Raw genomic sequence first — 16,500 nt, 5'->3', positions numbered from 1 at the left:
TGTTGCAGTTGCCCAAACCTTCCAGATTAGGAGAAACCTGCAAGTCCCCTGAGCCCACTCAAATATTGGCGGCTGCTCTGGACGCAATTGCGAAGTCTGAAACGCCCTGATCACCTTTATCCAGACAGAGAGCCAAGTCAATGGTCCTGAGTCAGAAGATTGAACATGACATGCCCCTAAAACCTCATCGGAACCCTAGATTAGGTTTTCAGGCATCTGTCCTCAGAGGCCTGTTCTGGAATACCAACTTATGATACAACATGTGGTCCCTGAGCCACATAACAGAAAATCTTCTGTCCCCAGAAGGAAACCATGCTCTTCGACCTGTGCCAAACCCTCAGGGTAGGAGAGTCCTGCAAGGCATCTGGACATCAGCACATTCTAAGATATCCCTAGTAACAAACGAGCATTGTGACCCAACCGCAAGAGATTCCATATCAACTCAAGGCCTTGGTACTTTGCCCCTGAGCAACCACAACGAACCTGCCATGTTCCTCAGCTGCAGTGGTCAATGGAGGGGTGCTTTCCAGGCATCCATTCAGGAGAGTTGCTACCCAAGCTTTCCACATGGGGACATTGGAACCAACAAACCAGACTCCACCTGTCCAGTGGAAGGAACCCTCGCTGTTTGGAGGATCTGAAAGCCTCAGCGAGGGAAATCCTCCATAGCTTCTCGACGCCAGGCCTCCTTTTTTCTGTCAGTTCAGACACAAACTTCAGTATGAGAAAACATCTGACATCCGCCCTTACTCAGGTGCTGGATATCTCGAATCAGCCACAGCACATTGGAACTGCCTTCTGGCAGGCACTGAATTGTACCACAGCTTGTGTTTCCAATTACATCCTCACCCTACTGGTCCCCAAGCCCTCATTATAGGGAATTCTGGAGCCACAAGGCAGCATTCCACCTTCACTGTAGAAAGAAAAATTGCCTGGTGTGTCTGCCCAGAAACCTCACATGAGGATCAATCTGCTCGCCTTCTTTGGCACTTCGATTTATCGGCTGCCTGGCCACAAGTGCTGTGTCTGATAGAGTCTGAGCACGACCTAGTGTCAGCATCCCAGAGAGCTGGACCCATATCCAGCATGTGAGATTGGCCATGGCCCATGTCTGTCATCATTACCCATCCTTGGTAATCAGGCACCTGTTCCCAGATCTTTGCTGGAATCCATGCCAATGGGGGAACCTGAAGCACAATAGAGAAATTCTCCTTCCACGTGGCAGGAAACCTGGCTGTTGGGATGGGTGTCCAACCGTCAAAGTGGGAGCCAGCTTCATGGCCATTAAGACCACGCCCAGTCATGAGGGCCTCCCTGGGCACAAACAGGCATTGTGACTGTCAGCCTGAGCATACTTTCAAACAAGCCCTCTCAGTTGCACCACCAGGATCCCGCATTGCTGGTCTGGTATGCCCCTAGGCCCAAATCTTAACACTTGGTGAGATTTTCCAGGCACCCAGACCCACAGCCCGTTTCTGGAATCCCTATTTTGGGACACCCGTAAGATGGAAAACAACACTATTCCCTTCCTGAAAAAGCCACCAAAGTATGCCAGGAACCTTAGAGAGGAAACGTCTCCCATGGATCCCTGAGACCACCCCTGATTCCGAGACCATCATGGACACACAATTAAGATAGAAAAGCCTGTGTTATCGCCTTCTAGTCACCCTAATTACAGTTGCCGATGAGATGCCCTCCAGGTCTACGCATTGGGCCTATGATCACCTCGCACCTAATCCTAAAACGAATTTGTTTTTGCAGACTTCTTTCCAAAAACCATGGCTAACATGCCTCCTGGATGGGGTCTCTAGAGCCACTCCACAGGACTGTGCCTGCCATCCCCAAGGAGACTGTGCCCATCACAGTTGATCTAACCTTCCAGATTACAGGAACCTGTAAGGCCCGTGAGCCCACCCCAATGTTGGCAGCCACTCTAGGTGCATGTGAAACACTATGATCACCTACATCCAGGCAGACAACCAAGTCAATGGTCCTGAGTGAGAAGATTGAACCTGACATGCCCTAGAACTTCATTGGAACCCTAGATTATGTTTTCAGGCATTTGTCCTCAGAGGCCTGTTCTGGAATACCAACTTATATTCCAACATGTGGTACTTGAGTCACACAAAAGAATATCTCCTTTCCTCAGAAGGAAATCGTGATCTTTGATCTTTGCCAAACCCTCAGGGTAGGAGAATCTTGCACTGCCCCTTAGCCACCAGCACATTCTAATACTTCCCTGGTAATAAACCAGCATTGTGTCCCATCTGGAAGAGATTCAATATCAATTCAAGGCCTTGGACCTCCGCCCCAGAGCCCCCAGAACGAACCTGCCATGTTCCTCTGCTGCCATGGACAGTGGAGGTGTGCTTTCCAGGCATCCATGCCAGCAAGTTCTGCTACCCAAACTTTCCATATGGGGAAACCTGGAGCAAACAAACCAGACTCCCCTGTCCGGGAGAAGGAAACCTTGTTCTTTGGAGAATCTCACAAGCCCCAGCATGGGAAATCCTCCATGGACTCTTGATGCTACACCTCCATTTGTCAGTCATCATAGATGCAAAGTCCAGTGTGAACAAACATCTGACATCCGCCCTTACTCAGGTGCTGGATATCTCGAATAACCCGCTTCACCCTTGAACTGCCTTCAGTTCGGCATTGTATTTGACCGTAGGTTGTGTTTACAATTCCATCCTCACCCTACTGGTCGCCAAGCCCTCTTGATAAGGAATTATGGAGCCACAACACAGCTTTCTGCCTCCCCATAGAAAGAACAAGTGTCTGGTGAGACTGCCCAGAAACACCACATGAGGATGAGTCTTCTCGGCCCTCAAGAGATCCCCGATTTATAGGCCTTCTTGGCCAGTAGTGCTGTATCTGACAGAGTCTGAGCCGCGACCTAGTGTCAGCAACCCAGGGAGTGGGGCCCATATCCAGCAGGTGAGACTGGCCATGGCCCAAGTCCAACATCTCTACCCATGCTTGGTATTCAGGCATCTGTCCCCAGACCTTTGTTGGAATCCCTGCCAATGGGCGAACCTGAATCACAATAGAGAACTTCTAATTCCCAAAGTCAGGAAACCTGGCTGTTAGGATGGGTGTCCAACGCTCAAAGTGGGAGCCAGCTACATGGCCAGTGAGACCACATCCACTCCTGAGGGCTGCCCTGAGCACAAACAGGCACTGTGGCCCTCAGCCTGAGCAGGCTTTAAAACAAGCCCTCTCAGTTGCACTATCCGGATACCACATTGTAGGCCTGGGACCCCCCTAGGCCCAAATCCTAACCCCTGGTGGGATTTTCCAGGTGCCCAGAACCAGAGCCTGTATCTGGAATTCCTGTTTTGGGGCACTGCTAAGATGGAAAGTGGCACTCTTTTATTCCCCGATAAAGCGACCAATCTATGGAGACCTGCCAGGATCCTTAGAGAGGAAAAGTCTCCCATGGACCCATAAGACCACACCTGCATTCAGAGGCAATCCTGGACACATAATCCAGATAGAAAATCCTGTGCTACTGACTTCCAGTCACACTAATTACAGTTATTTTTGGGCTGCCCTCTAGGTCTCCGCATTGGGCCTGTGATCACCTCGCTACTAACCTTAACCCGAATTTGTGTCTGCAGACATCTCTCCCAAAACCATGGGTCACATGCCCTCCATGATGGGGTCTGTGGATCCACAACACAGGACAGTGCCTGCCATCCCCAAGGAAACTGTGCCCGTCAGAGGTGCAAAAACCTTCCAGCTTAGGGGAAACCTGCAAGGCCCCTGAGCCCACCCCAATACGGGAGGCTGCTCAGGACACAAATGTGCAGTCGGGAAAACCCTGATCACCTACATCCATGCAGACACGCAAGTCAATGGTCCTGAGTCCAAAGATTGTACCTGATATGCCCCTAGAGCCTCATTGGAACCCTAGATTAGGTTGTCAGGCATTGTTCCTCAGAGGCCTGTTCTAAATTACCAACTTATGATACAACATAAGGTCCCTGAGCCACACAACAGAACATCTCCTGTCCCCAGATAGAAACCTTGTGCTTCGACCTGTGTCAAACCCTCCTGGTAGAAGAATCCTGCATGGCACCTTAGCCACCAGCACATTCTAAGATCTCCCTGGTACGAAACCAGCATTGTGACCCATCTGCAAGAGATTCCATGTCCACTCAAGGCCTTGGAACTTCACCCCAGAGCCACCAGAATGAGCATGTCTCTGGAATCCCTGTTTTGGGGAACCACTAAGATGGAAAACAGCACTCTTCCATTCCCCAATAAAGCCACCAAATTATGGAGACCGGCCAGGATCCTTATACAGGAAAAGTCTCCCATGGACCCATGAGACCACACCTGCATTCGGAGGCCACCCTGGACACACAATCCAGATAAAAAAGTCTATGCTACTGACTTCCCGCCACACTAATTACAGTTTCTTATGAGCTGTCCTGCAGGTCTCCGCGTTGGGCCTCTGACCATCTTGCCACTAACCCTAACCCGAATTTTTGTCTGCAGACATCTCTCCCAAAACCATGGGCCACATGCCCTCCATGATGGGGTCTGTGGATCCACACCACAGGACAGTGCCTGCCATCCCCAAGGAAACTGTGCCCGTCAGAGATGCAAAAACCTCTCAGTTTAGGGGAAACCTGCAAGGCCCCTTAGCTCAGAGGCCTTGGAGTCTTCTCAGGACACAAATGCGCAGTCAGAAACACCCTGATCACCTACATCCATGCAGACACCCAAGTCAATGGTCCTGAGTCAGAAGAATGTACCTGAAATACACGTACGCCCTCATTGGAACCCGAGATTAGGTTTCAGGCATCTGTCCTCAGAGGCCTGTTCTGGAATACCAACTTTGGACACAACATGAGGTCCCTGAGCCACACAACATAACATATCCTGTTCCCAGAAGGAAACCGTGCTATTCGACTTGTGTCAAATCCTCTTGGTAAGTGAACTCTGCATACCACCTTGGCCACCAACACATTCTAAGAACTCCCTGGTAACAAACCAGCATTATGACCCTTCTGAAAGAGATTCCATGTCCACTCATGGCTGTGGTACTTCACCCCAGAGCCACCAGAACGAACCTACCTTGTTTCTCAGCTGCAATGGTCAAGGGAGGTGTGCTTTCCAGGCATTCATGTGGAGGTTCTCTGCTACCCAATTTCCAAATGGGAGACCGTGGACCAAACAAACCAGACTCCCCCTTTTGGGTAGAAGGAAACCTTACTGTTTGGAATATCTCACAAGTCCCAGCATGGGAAATCCTCCATGGCCTCCTGATGCCACATCTCCATTTGTCAGTCATCATAGACGCATAGTCCAGTGTGAGCAAACATCTGTTATCTGCCCTTATGCAGTGGCTGGATATCTCGAATCAGCTTCTGCACCCTAGAACTGCCTTCTGCTTGGCATTGAATTTAACCATAGCTTGTGTTTCCAATTCCTTCCTCACCCTACTGGTCCACAAGCCCTCTTGATAGGGAATTCTGGAGCCACCATGCAGCATTCTGCCTTTCCCATAAAAAGAACAAGTGCATGGTGAGACTACCCAGAAACCCCACATGAGGATCAGTCTGCTTGGCCCTCGAGGGACCCCTGATTTATAGGTCGACCTGGCCAGTAGTGCTGTATCTGACAGAGCCTAAGCCTCGGCCTTGTGTCAGCAACCCAGAGAGTGGGGCCCATATCCAGCATGTGAGACCAGCCACGGCCCAAATTCATCATCTCTACCCATGCTTGGTATTCAGGCATATGTCCCCAGACCTTTCCTGGAATGCCAGCCACTACAGGAACTTGGAGCACAAGAGAGATCTCCTCCTTCCAGATGGCAGGAGAGCTGGCTGGTGGGATGGGTACCTAACCCTCAGACTGGGAGTCAGCTTCGTGGCCATTGAGACCATGCCCAGTCATGAGGGCTGCCCTGGGCACAAAGAGGCATTGTGACCCTCAGCCTGAGCACACTTTCAAACAAGCCCTCTCAGTTGCACCACCAGGATCACACATTACAGTCCTACTATGCCCCTAGGCCCAAATCCTAACCCTTGGTTGGATTTTCCGGGTGCCCTGAGCCAGAGCTCGTCTCTGGAATACCTGTTTTGGGAAACACCTAAGATGGAAAACAGCACTCTTCCTTCCCCGAAAAAAAACACCAATCTATTGGGAGCCGTCAGAATCCCTCCAGAGGAAAACTATCCCATGGACCCATGAGAGCACATCTGCATTCTGAGGCCATCCTGAACACACAATCCACATAGAAAAGCCTGTGCTACTGCCTTTGAGTCACCCAGAATACAGTTCCCGACCAGTTGTCCTCAAGGTCTACGCATTGGCCCTGCAATCTCCTCACCACTAACCCTAACCCGAGTTTGTGTTTGCAGACTTCTCTCCTAAAACCATGGCTCACATGCTCTCCAGGATTGGGGGTCTGGAGCCACACCACAGTTCTGCACCTCCCATCCCCAAGGAAACTGTGCCCGTCACAGTTGCCCAAACTCTCCAAATTACGTTGAAACCTGCAATGTTCCTGAGTCCACGTCAATACTGGAGGCTGTTCTGGACACAAATGCGAAGTCTGAATGATCCTGATCACCTACATCCAGGAAGACACCCATGTCTATGGTCCTGAGTCAGAAGATTGAACCTGACATGCCCTTAGGATCTCAGTGGAACCCTAGATTAGGTTTTCAGGCATCTCTCCTCAGAGGCCTCTTTTGCAATACCAACTTATGATACAACATGAGATCCGTGAGCCTCATCCTCTGTCCCCAGAAGGAAACAGTGCTCTTCAATCTGTGTCAAACCCTCCTGATCGGAGAATCCTACAGGGCACCTAAGCCACCAGCACATTCTAAGTTCTACCTGGTAACAAACCAGCATTGAGACCCATCTGCAAGTAATACCATGTCCACTCAATGCCTTGGTACTTCCCCACAGAGCCACCACAATGAACCTGACTTGTTCCTCAGCTGCAATGGTCAATGGAGGTGTGCTTTCCAGGCATCAATGCAGGAGAGCTCTGCTACAGAAACTTTCCATATGGGGGTCCCTGGAGCAAACAAACCAGAATCCCCCTATCTGGGAGAAGAAAACCTTGCTGTCTAAAGAATCTCACAAGCCCCAGTGTGGGAAATCTGCCATGGACTCTTGATGCCACCCCTCTATTTGTCAGTCATTATAGACACAAAGCCCAGTGTGAGCAAACATCTGACATCTGCCCTTACTCAGGTGCTGGACATCTTGAATCAGCCGCTGTACCCTGGAACTGCCTTCCGCTTTGCACTGTATTTAACCATAGCTTGTGTTTACAATCCCATCCTCACTGTACTGGTCCCCAAGCCCTCTTGATAGGGAATTCTGGAGCCACAACGCACCATTCTGCCTTCCCCATAGAAAAACAAGTGCCTGGTGAGAGTGCCCAGAAAACCCACATGAGGATCAGTCTGTACGGCGCTCGAGGGATCCCCGATTTATAAGACTTCCTGGCCAGTAATGCTGTATCTGTCAGAGTCCGAGCCCCAACCTAGTATCAGGCACCCAGAGAGTGGGGTCCATATCCAGCATGTGAGACAGTCCACGCCCAAGTCTGTCATCTCTACCCATCCTTGCTTTTCAGGCATCAGTCCCCAGAAATTTGTTGGAACCCCTGCCACTAGGGACATCATGAACATAGTAGAGAACTTCTTCCAGATGGCAGGAAACCTGACTATTGGAATGGTTGTCTATGCCTCAGAGTGGGAGCCAGCATCGTGGCCATTGAGATGACACCCAGTCATGAAGGCCGCCCTGGGCACAAACAAGCATTGTGACCCTCAGCCTGAGCATGCATTCAAACAAGCCCTCTCAGTGGCACCACCAGGATTCCGCATGACAAGCCTGATAATCCCCTAGGCCCAAATCCTAACCCTTGGTGGATTTTTCAAGAGCCCAGACCCAGAGCCCATCTCTGAAATCCCTACTTTGGGGCACCACTAAGATGGAAAACAGCACTGTTCCCTTCCCCCAAAAAGCCACCAAACTACTGGGACCCGCCAGGAACCCTCGAGTGGAAAAATCTCCCATAGACCCATGAGACCGCACCTGCATTACGAGGCCACCCTGGATATACAATCCAGGCAGAAAAGCCTGTGCTACCACCTTCGAGTCACCCGGACAACTGTTCCCAATGAGCTGCCCTTCAGGTCTACGCATTGGGCCTGTGATGTCCTGGCCACTAACCCTAACCCGAATTTGTGTTTGCAGACTTCTCTCCCAAGCCATGGCTCACATGACCTCCAGAATGGGGTCTGTGGAGCCTCAACACCAGTCTGCGCCTCCCATCCCCAAGGAATCTGTGCCCGTACCAGTTGCCCAAACCCTCCAGATTAGGTTGAAACCTGCAAGGCCCCTGAGTCCACCCCAATATTGGAGGCTGCTCTGGACACAAACATGCAGTCTGAACCACCCTGATCACCTACATCCAGGAAGACACCCATGTTAATGATACTGAGTCAGAAGATTGAACCTGACATGCCCCTAGGACCTCATTAGAACCCTAGATTAGGTTTTCAGACATCTGTCCTCAGAGGCCAGTTCTGGAATACCAACTTATGATACATGTGTCCCCTGAACCCCACATCAGAGCATCTCCTGTCCCCAGAAGGAAACAGTGCTCTTAGATCTGTGTCAAACCCTCTTGGTAGGATAATCCTGCAGGGCACCTAAGACACCAGAACATTCTAAGGCCAACCTGGTAACAAACCAGCATTGTGACCCATCTTCAAGAGATTCCATGTCCACTGAAGGCCTTGGCAATTCGCCCCAGAACCACCAGAACGAACCTGACTTGATCCTCAACTTCAATGGTCAATGGAGGTGTGCTTTCCAGGCATCCAATAGGGAGAGCTCTGCTACCCAAACTTTCCATATGGGGGAGCCCGAGCAAACAAACCAGACTCACCCTGTCCGGGAGAAGGAAACCTTGCTATTTGGAGCACCTCACAATCCCCAGCGTCGGAAATCCTCCATGGCCTCTTGACGCCACCCTCCATTTGTCAGTCGTCATAGACTCAAAGCCCAGTATGAATGAACATCTGACATCCACCCTTACTCAGGTGCTGGATATCTGGAATCAGCCACTGCATCCTGGAACTGCCTTCTGCTTGGCAGTGTATTTAATGGTAGCTTATGTTTTCAATTCCATCCTCACCATACTGGTCCCCAATCCCTCTTGATAGGGAGTTCTGGAGCCACAATGCAACAATCTGCCTTCCCCATAGAATGAACAAGTACCTGGTGAGATTTCCCAGAAACCCCATACGAGTATCAGTCGGCTCGGCCATTGAGGTATCCCCAATTTATAGGACTTCCTGAGCAGCAGTGCTGTTTCTGACAGAGTATGAGCCCCGACCTAGTGTCAACCAGCCAAAGAGCAGTGCTTATATCCAGCATGTGAGACTGGCCAGGGTCCAAGTCCATCATTTTTACCCATGCTTGGTATTCAGGCATCTGTCCCCAGAACTTTGGTGGAATCCCTGCCAATAGGGGAACCGGGAGCACAAAAGAAAACTCCTCCTTCCATGTGGCAGGAAACCTGGCTGTTGGGATGGATGTCCAACCCACAGAGTGGGTGCCAGCTTCCTGGCCATTGAGACCATGCCCAGTCATGAGGGCTGCCCTGGGAACCAACAGGCAATGTGGCACTCAGCCTGAGCATGCTTTCAAACAAGACCTTCCAGTTGCACCACCAGGATCCCGCATTACAGGCCTGCTATGCCCTTAGGCCCACATCCAAACCCTTGGTGGCATTTTCCAGGAGCCCAGACCGAGAGCCCGTCTCTGGAATCCTGGTATAGGGGCACCCATAAGATCGAAATCAGCACTCTTTGCTTCCTGGAAAAAGCCACCAAACTATTGGGCGCTGCCAGGATCCCTCAAGAGGAAAAATCTTCCATGGACCCATGAGACCACACCTGCATTCTGAAGCCATCCTGGACACAAAATCAGATAGAAAAGCCTGTGCTAATGCCTTCGAGTCACCCAGATTACAGTTCCTGACGAGATACCCTCCAGGTCTGTGCCTTGGTCCTGCAATCTCCTTGCCAATAACCCTATCTGGAGTTTGTGTTTGCAGATTTCTCTCCCAAATCCATGGCTCAATTCCCTCCAGGATGGGGTCTCTCGAGTCACACCACAGGTATGTGCCTGCAATCCCCAAGGAAGCTGTGCCTGTCACAGTTGCCCAAACCCTCCAGATTAGGAGGAAACCTGCAGGTCCCCTGAGCCAAGCCAAATATTGGAGTCTGGATACAAATGCACACTCTGAAACCCACTGATCACCTTCATCCAGGCAGACACCCAAGTCAATGGTCCGAGTCAGAATATTGCACCTGACATCCCCCTAGGTCCTCATTGGAACCCTAGATTAGGTTTTCAGGCATCTGTCCTCAGATACCTGTTCTGCAATATGAACTTATGATACAACATGAGGTCACTGAGCAACACAACAGTACATCTCCTGTCCCCAGAAAGAAACCATACTCTTCAACATGTGTCAAACCCTCTTGGTAGGTGAATACTGCATGACACCTTAGCCACCAGCACATTCTAAGGTCTCCCTGGTAACCAATCAGCATTGTAAAACAACTGCAAGAGATTCCATGTCAATGGAGGTATGCTTTCCAGGTCCATGCGGGAGTGCTCTGCGACCATAACTTTCCATATGGGGGACCCTGGAGCAAACAAACCAGACTCCCCCTGTCCAGTGGAAGGAAACCTTGCTGTTTGGAGCATCTCACAAGCCCCAGCATGGGAAATCCTCCATGGCATCTTGATGCTACTTGTCCATTTATCAGTTATCATAGAGGCAAAGCCCAGTGTGAGCAAACATCTGACATCTGCCCTTAGTAAGAAGCTGGATATCTCGAATCAGATGCGGGACCCTCAAACTGCCTTCCACTTGGCATGAATTTAACTGTAGCTTGTGTTTACAATTCCATCCTAACCCTATTGGTCCTCAAGACCACTTGATAGGAAATTCTGGAGCCACAACGCAGCATTCTGCCTTCCCCAAAGAAAGAGCAAGTGCTTGGTGAGACTGCCCAGAAACCCCAAATGAGGAGCAGTCTGCACTTACCTAGAGGGATCCCCAATTTATAGGCTGCTGAGCCCAGTAGTGCTGTATCTGAAAGAGCCTGAGCCCCGACCTAGTGTCAGCCACCCAGAGAGTGGGGCCCATATCCATCATGTGAGACTGACCATGGTCCAAGTCCATCATCTCTACCCATGTTTGGTATTCAGGCCTCTGTCCCCAGACCTTTGCTGGAATCACTGCCACTAAGGGAAGTGGGAGCACAATAGAGAACTCTTCCTTCCAGATGGCAGGAAACCTTGTTGTTGGGATGGGTGTCCAACCCTGAGAGTGGGAGAGAGCTTTGTGGGCATTAAGAACTCATCCAATCATGAGGCTTGCTCTGGGCACAAACAGGCATTGTGACCCTCAGCCTGAGCATGCTTTCAAACAAGCACTTTCAACTGCACCACCAGGATCGCACATTACATGCCTGCTACGTGTCTGGGCCCAAATCCTAACACTTGGTAGAATTTTCCAGGCGCCCAAACCCAGAGCCCGTCTCTGGAATCCCTGTTATGGGGCACCCCTAAAATGGAAAACAGCACTCTTTCCTTCCTCAAAAAAGCCACCAAACTATTGGGAGCTGACAGTATCCCTCGAAAGGAAAAAAACCTCCCATGGACCCAGAAGACCACACCTGCATTCCGAGGCCATGATGTACACACAATACAGATATAAAAGCCTGTGCTACCCCTTGAGTCACCCAGATTACAGTTCCTGACGAGCTTCCCTCCAGGTCTATGCATTGAGACTGTGAACTCCTTGCCATTAATCTTAACATGAGTTTGTGTTTGCAGACTTCTCTCCCAAAACCATGGCTCACATGACCTCCGGGATGGGGTCTCTGGAGCCACACCACAGGTCTGTGCTTGCCAACCCACAGAAACTGTGCCTTTCACAGTTGGCCAAACCCTCCAAATTAGGTTGAAAACTGCAAAGCCACTGAGGCAACCCCAATACTGGAGGCTGCTCTGGACACAAATGCATAGTCTGAAACACCCTGATCACTTACATACAGGCAGATACCCAAGTTAATGGTCCTGAGTCAGAAGATTGATCCTGACATGCCCCTAGGACCTCATTGGACCCCTAGATTAGGTTTTCAGGCATCTGTCCTCAGAGGCCTGTTCTGTACAACAACTTATGATACAACATGAGGTCCTTGAGCCACACAATGGAACGTCTCCTGTCCCCAGATGGAAACCATGCTCTTCGACCTGTGTCAAACCCTCTTGATAGGAGAGTAATGCATGGCACCTTATCTACCAGGACATTCTAAGATCTCCCTGGTAACAAAAGGGAATTGTGATCCAACTGCAGGAGATTCCATGTCAATTCAAGGCCTTGGTACTTACCCTCAGAGCCACCAGAACAAACCTTCCTTGTTCCTCTACTCAATGGTCAATGGAGGTATGCTTTCCAGGCATCCATGTGGGAGTGCTCTACTACCCAAACTTTCTATATGGGGGACCCTGGAGCAAACAAACCAGACTCCCCCTGTCCGGGAGAAGGAAACCTGGCTGTTTGGAGCATCTCAGAAGCCGCAGCGTGGGAAATCCTCCATGGCCTCTCGACACCACCCATCCATTTTTCAGTCACCGTAGAAGCAAAGTCTAGTGTGAGGAAACATCTGACATCCACCCTTACTCAGGTGCTGTATATCTCAAATCAGCTGCTGGACCCTGGATCGGCCTTCCACATGGCACTGTATTTATCCATAGCTTGTGTTTACAATTCCATCCTCACCCTACTGTTACCCAAGCCCTCTTGATAAGGAATTCTAGAGCCACAACGCAGCATTCTGCCTTCCTCATAGAAAGAACAATTGCGTGGTGAGTCTGCCCAGACACCCCACATGAGGATCAATCAGCTCGGCCCTCGAGGGATCCCCAATTTATAGGTCTCCCTGTTCAGTAGTTCTGTACCTAAAAGAGCCTCGGCCCGGACCTAGTGTCAGCCACCCAGAAATTGGGGCCCATATCCAGCATGTGAGAATTGCCATGGCCCAAGTTCATCATCTCTACCCATCCTTGGTATTCAGGCATCTGTCCCCAGACCTTTGTTTTAATCCCTGCCAATAGGGGATCCGGGAGCACAATAGAGAACTCCTCCTTCTACATGGCAGGAAACCTGGCTGTTGGAATGGTTGTCCAACCCTCAGAGTGGAAGAAAGTTTCATGGCCATTGAAACCAGGCCCAGTAATGAGGGATGCCCTGGGCACCTTCAGGCATTGTGACCCTCAGCACGAGCATGCTTTCAAACAAGACCTCTCAGTTGCACCACCAGGATATCGCATTACAGGCCTGCTATGCACCTAGGCCCAAATCCTTACCCTTGGTGGCACTTTCCAGGCGCCCAGACCCAAAGACCTTCACTGGCATCCCTGTTTAGGGGCACCCATATGATCGAAAACAGCACTCTTTCCTTCCCGGAAAAAGCCACAAAACTATTGGGAGCCACCAGGATCCTTCGAGAGGAAAAATCTCCCATGGACCCATGAGACCACACCTGCATTCTGAGGCCATCCTGGACACACAATCCAGATATAAAGCCTGTGCTTCGAATCACCCAGTTTACGGCTCCAGACGAGATGCCCTTCAGATCTGTGCATCGGGCCTGCAATCTCCTCGCCACTAACCGTATCTAGAGTTTATGTTTGGAGACTTCTCTCCCAAAACCATGGCTCACATGACCTCTGGGATGGGGTCTCTGGAGCCACACCGCAGGTATATGCCTGCCATCCCCACAGAAACTATGCCTGTCATAGTTGCCTAAAGCCTCCAAATTAGGTCAAACCTGCAAAGCCCCTGAGGCCACCCCAATATTGGAGCCTGCTCTACACACAAATGAAACACCCTGATCACCTACATCCAAGCATACACCCAAGTCAAAGTTCCTGAGTCAGAAGATTGAACCTGGCATGCCCCTAGGACCTCATTGATACCCTAGATTAGGTTTTCAGACACCTGTCCTCAGAGGCCTGCTCTGGGATACCAACTTATGGTACAACATGAGGTCCCTGAGCCACACAACGGATGATCTTCTGTCCCGAGAAGGAAACTGTGCTCTTCGACCTGTGTCAAACCCTCTTGGTAGGAGAATCCTGCATGGCACCTTAGCTACCAGCACATTCTAAAGTCTCCCTGGTAACCAACCAGTATTGTAATCCATCGGCAAGGGATTCCATGTCAATTATAGACCTTGGGGTTCAACTCAAAGCCACCAGAATAAACCTGCCTTGTCTCTCTGCTGCAATGGTCACTGGAGCTGTGCTTTCAAGGCATCCATGTGGGAGTGCTCTGCTACCCAAACTTTCCATATGGGGGACACTGGAGCAAACAAACCAGACTCTCCCTGTTCGATAGAAGGAAACCTTGCTGTTTGGAGCATCTCGCAAGCCCCAGCATGGGAAATCCTCCATGGCCTCTTGATGCCACCGGTCCATTCATCATAGACGCAAAGTCCAGTGTGAGCAAACATCTGACATCCGCCCTTAGTAAGGTGCTGGATATCTGGAATCAGCTGAAGCACCCTGGAACTGCCTTACACTTGGCACTGAATTTAACTATAGCTTGTGTTTACAATTCCATCCACAAGAGCCTGAGCCCCGACCTAGAGTCAGCCACCCAGAAAGTGGGGCCCATATCCAGCATGTGAGGGCGACCATGGCCCAAGTGCCAATCCTTGGTATTCAGGCATCTGTCCCCAGACCTTTCCTGGAATCACTGCAACTAGGGGAACTGGGAGCACAATGGAGAACTCCTCCTTTCAGATGGCAGAAAACATTGTTGTTGGGATGGGTGTCCAACTCTGAGGGTGGGAGACAGTTTCATGGCCATTAAGACCTCCCCAGTCATGACGCCTGCCCTAGGCACAAACAGGCATTGTGACACTCAGCCTCAGCATGCTTTCAAACGATCACAGCCCTGGGTATGGACGACTGGAAAACTCGAACTCTGGTGAGTATTGGGAGCATAGGAGCTTGGCAATCCCCATATGTGGGCTCTTGGTCCAGGCCCTGAAAGGCCTTAATTCCACATGGGCCTCATGCTGGGGGTCACAGTGCGAGTTTGTGCCGAAAGCAACACTCAAGTTTAGGCGTGGCCTCAGGGGCTATGAAGGTTTCTCCTCCCCTGAAAGTGTGAAACCATGCCAACAGCAAGCTTTACAGCCATTGGGAAGGAGGACATCTGATTTGTGCTTCAGGTACTCACCTGTGTGGGGATTGGATAAATGTCTACATTCAGATGTCAGAAAACCCAGGTTGGGAAGAGATAACGACCTAAGGCCATGGTGTGTCCAATGTGCTGGGTGTGCGGCCAAATGTCTCTTTGTCTGCTGGGATGTCTGGCCTCAGGCTTTTTCAGACAGAACATTAGTGCCCAGGGCAGTCTATCCAATTGGGGTTCGGTTGAGGCCGGAACAGGTTGATCCTCATTTAGGGTTTCTTGAGAGCCCCATAGGGCAACATTTTTCTTCTGGTGGGCAGGCAGAGGGCTGCATTGTGGTTCCGGAATTCCCAGTCTAGAGGGCTTCTTTGCCAGGAGTGTGAGGAAGGTAGTCTGAAAACACAAGCCAGCGTTAGTTTTGGACCGAGGGCCCAGCAGGCCCACTCTGCAGAGGCGGAATTGAGATCTCCTGCATCTGAGGTCAGGGCGAGTATGAGACGTTGCCTCAGGCTGGAGTTTGTGTCCATGATGGCCACTTCTTGAAGGGGGTGGGGTCGTCATGAGTCCAGGGAGTTGTGAGCTTCTCCAAACCTCAAGGTTTCCTTCTGCTGGACAGTCGAAACCTATTGGATGGTTCCAGGATGCCCCATATGGAGAGACTCGAGAGCAGGGGTCTAAGCATGGATGCCTGGAAACGCCAAATCACATTCCCTTTGGCACGTCGGGACAAGGCAGGCTCAATCTGCGGGCTCTTGGGCGAGCTACCCAGAGGCTTGAGTTGAAATGGACACTCCTGAGGATGGGTCATAATGTGGGTTTGTGTCCATGGAGAACTTGGAATGTGCTGGTGGCTCAGGGGCCCTGCAGAATTCGCCTACGTGAAGGGTTTGATACAGCTCCAATAAGAAAGGTCCCCATGTGGAGATGAGAGAGGTTCTGTTTGGTGCCTCAGAAAAGCCCCGCATGCCGGTTTTTGAAACCAGTCCTCTGAGGACTGACACCTGGAAACCAAAGCTAGGTTTCACGTTAGGGCCTAGGGGCCTTTCTGCTTCAATCTTCTGTCATTGGGGACACTGTCTGAGTGTCTAAGTGGAGATAGTTGCTTAGCTGCTGTCAGAGTGCCCCCCTTGATCTAGGGTGGCCTACACTATTGGGATGGACTCTGGGGCCTTGGAGGTTTCTCCTAATCTGTAGGGTTGTGGCCAATGGATTAGGCACAGTTT

Source organism: Neovison vison, chromosome 7, assembly GCF_020171115.1.
Source record: "Neovison vison isolate M4711 chromosome 7, ASM_NN_V1, whole genome shotgun sequence".
In the NCBI taxonomy this organism is placed as follows: domain Eukaryota; kingdom Metazoa; phylum Chordata; class Mammalia; order Carnivora; family Mustelidae; genus Neogale; species Neogale vison.
This window is presented reverse-complemented; position numbering follows the sequence as displayed.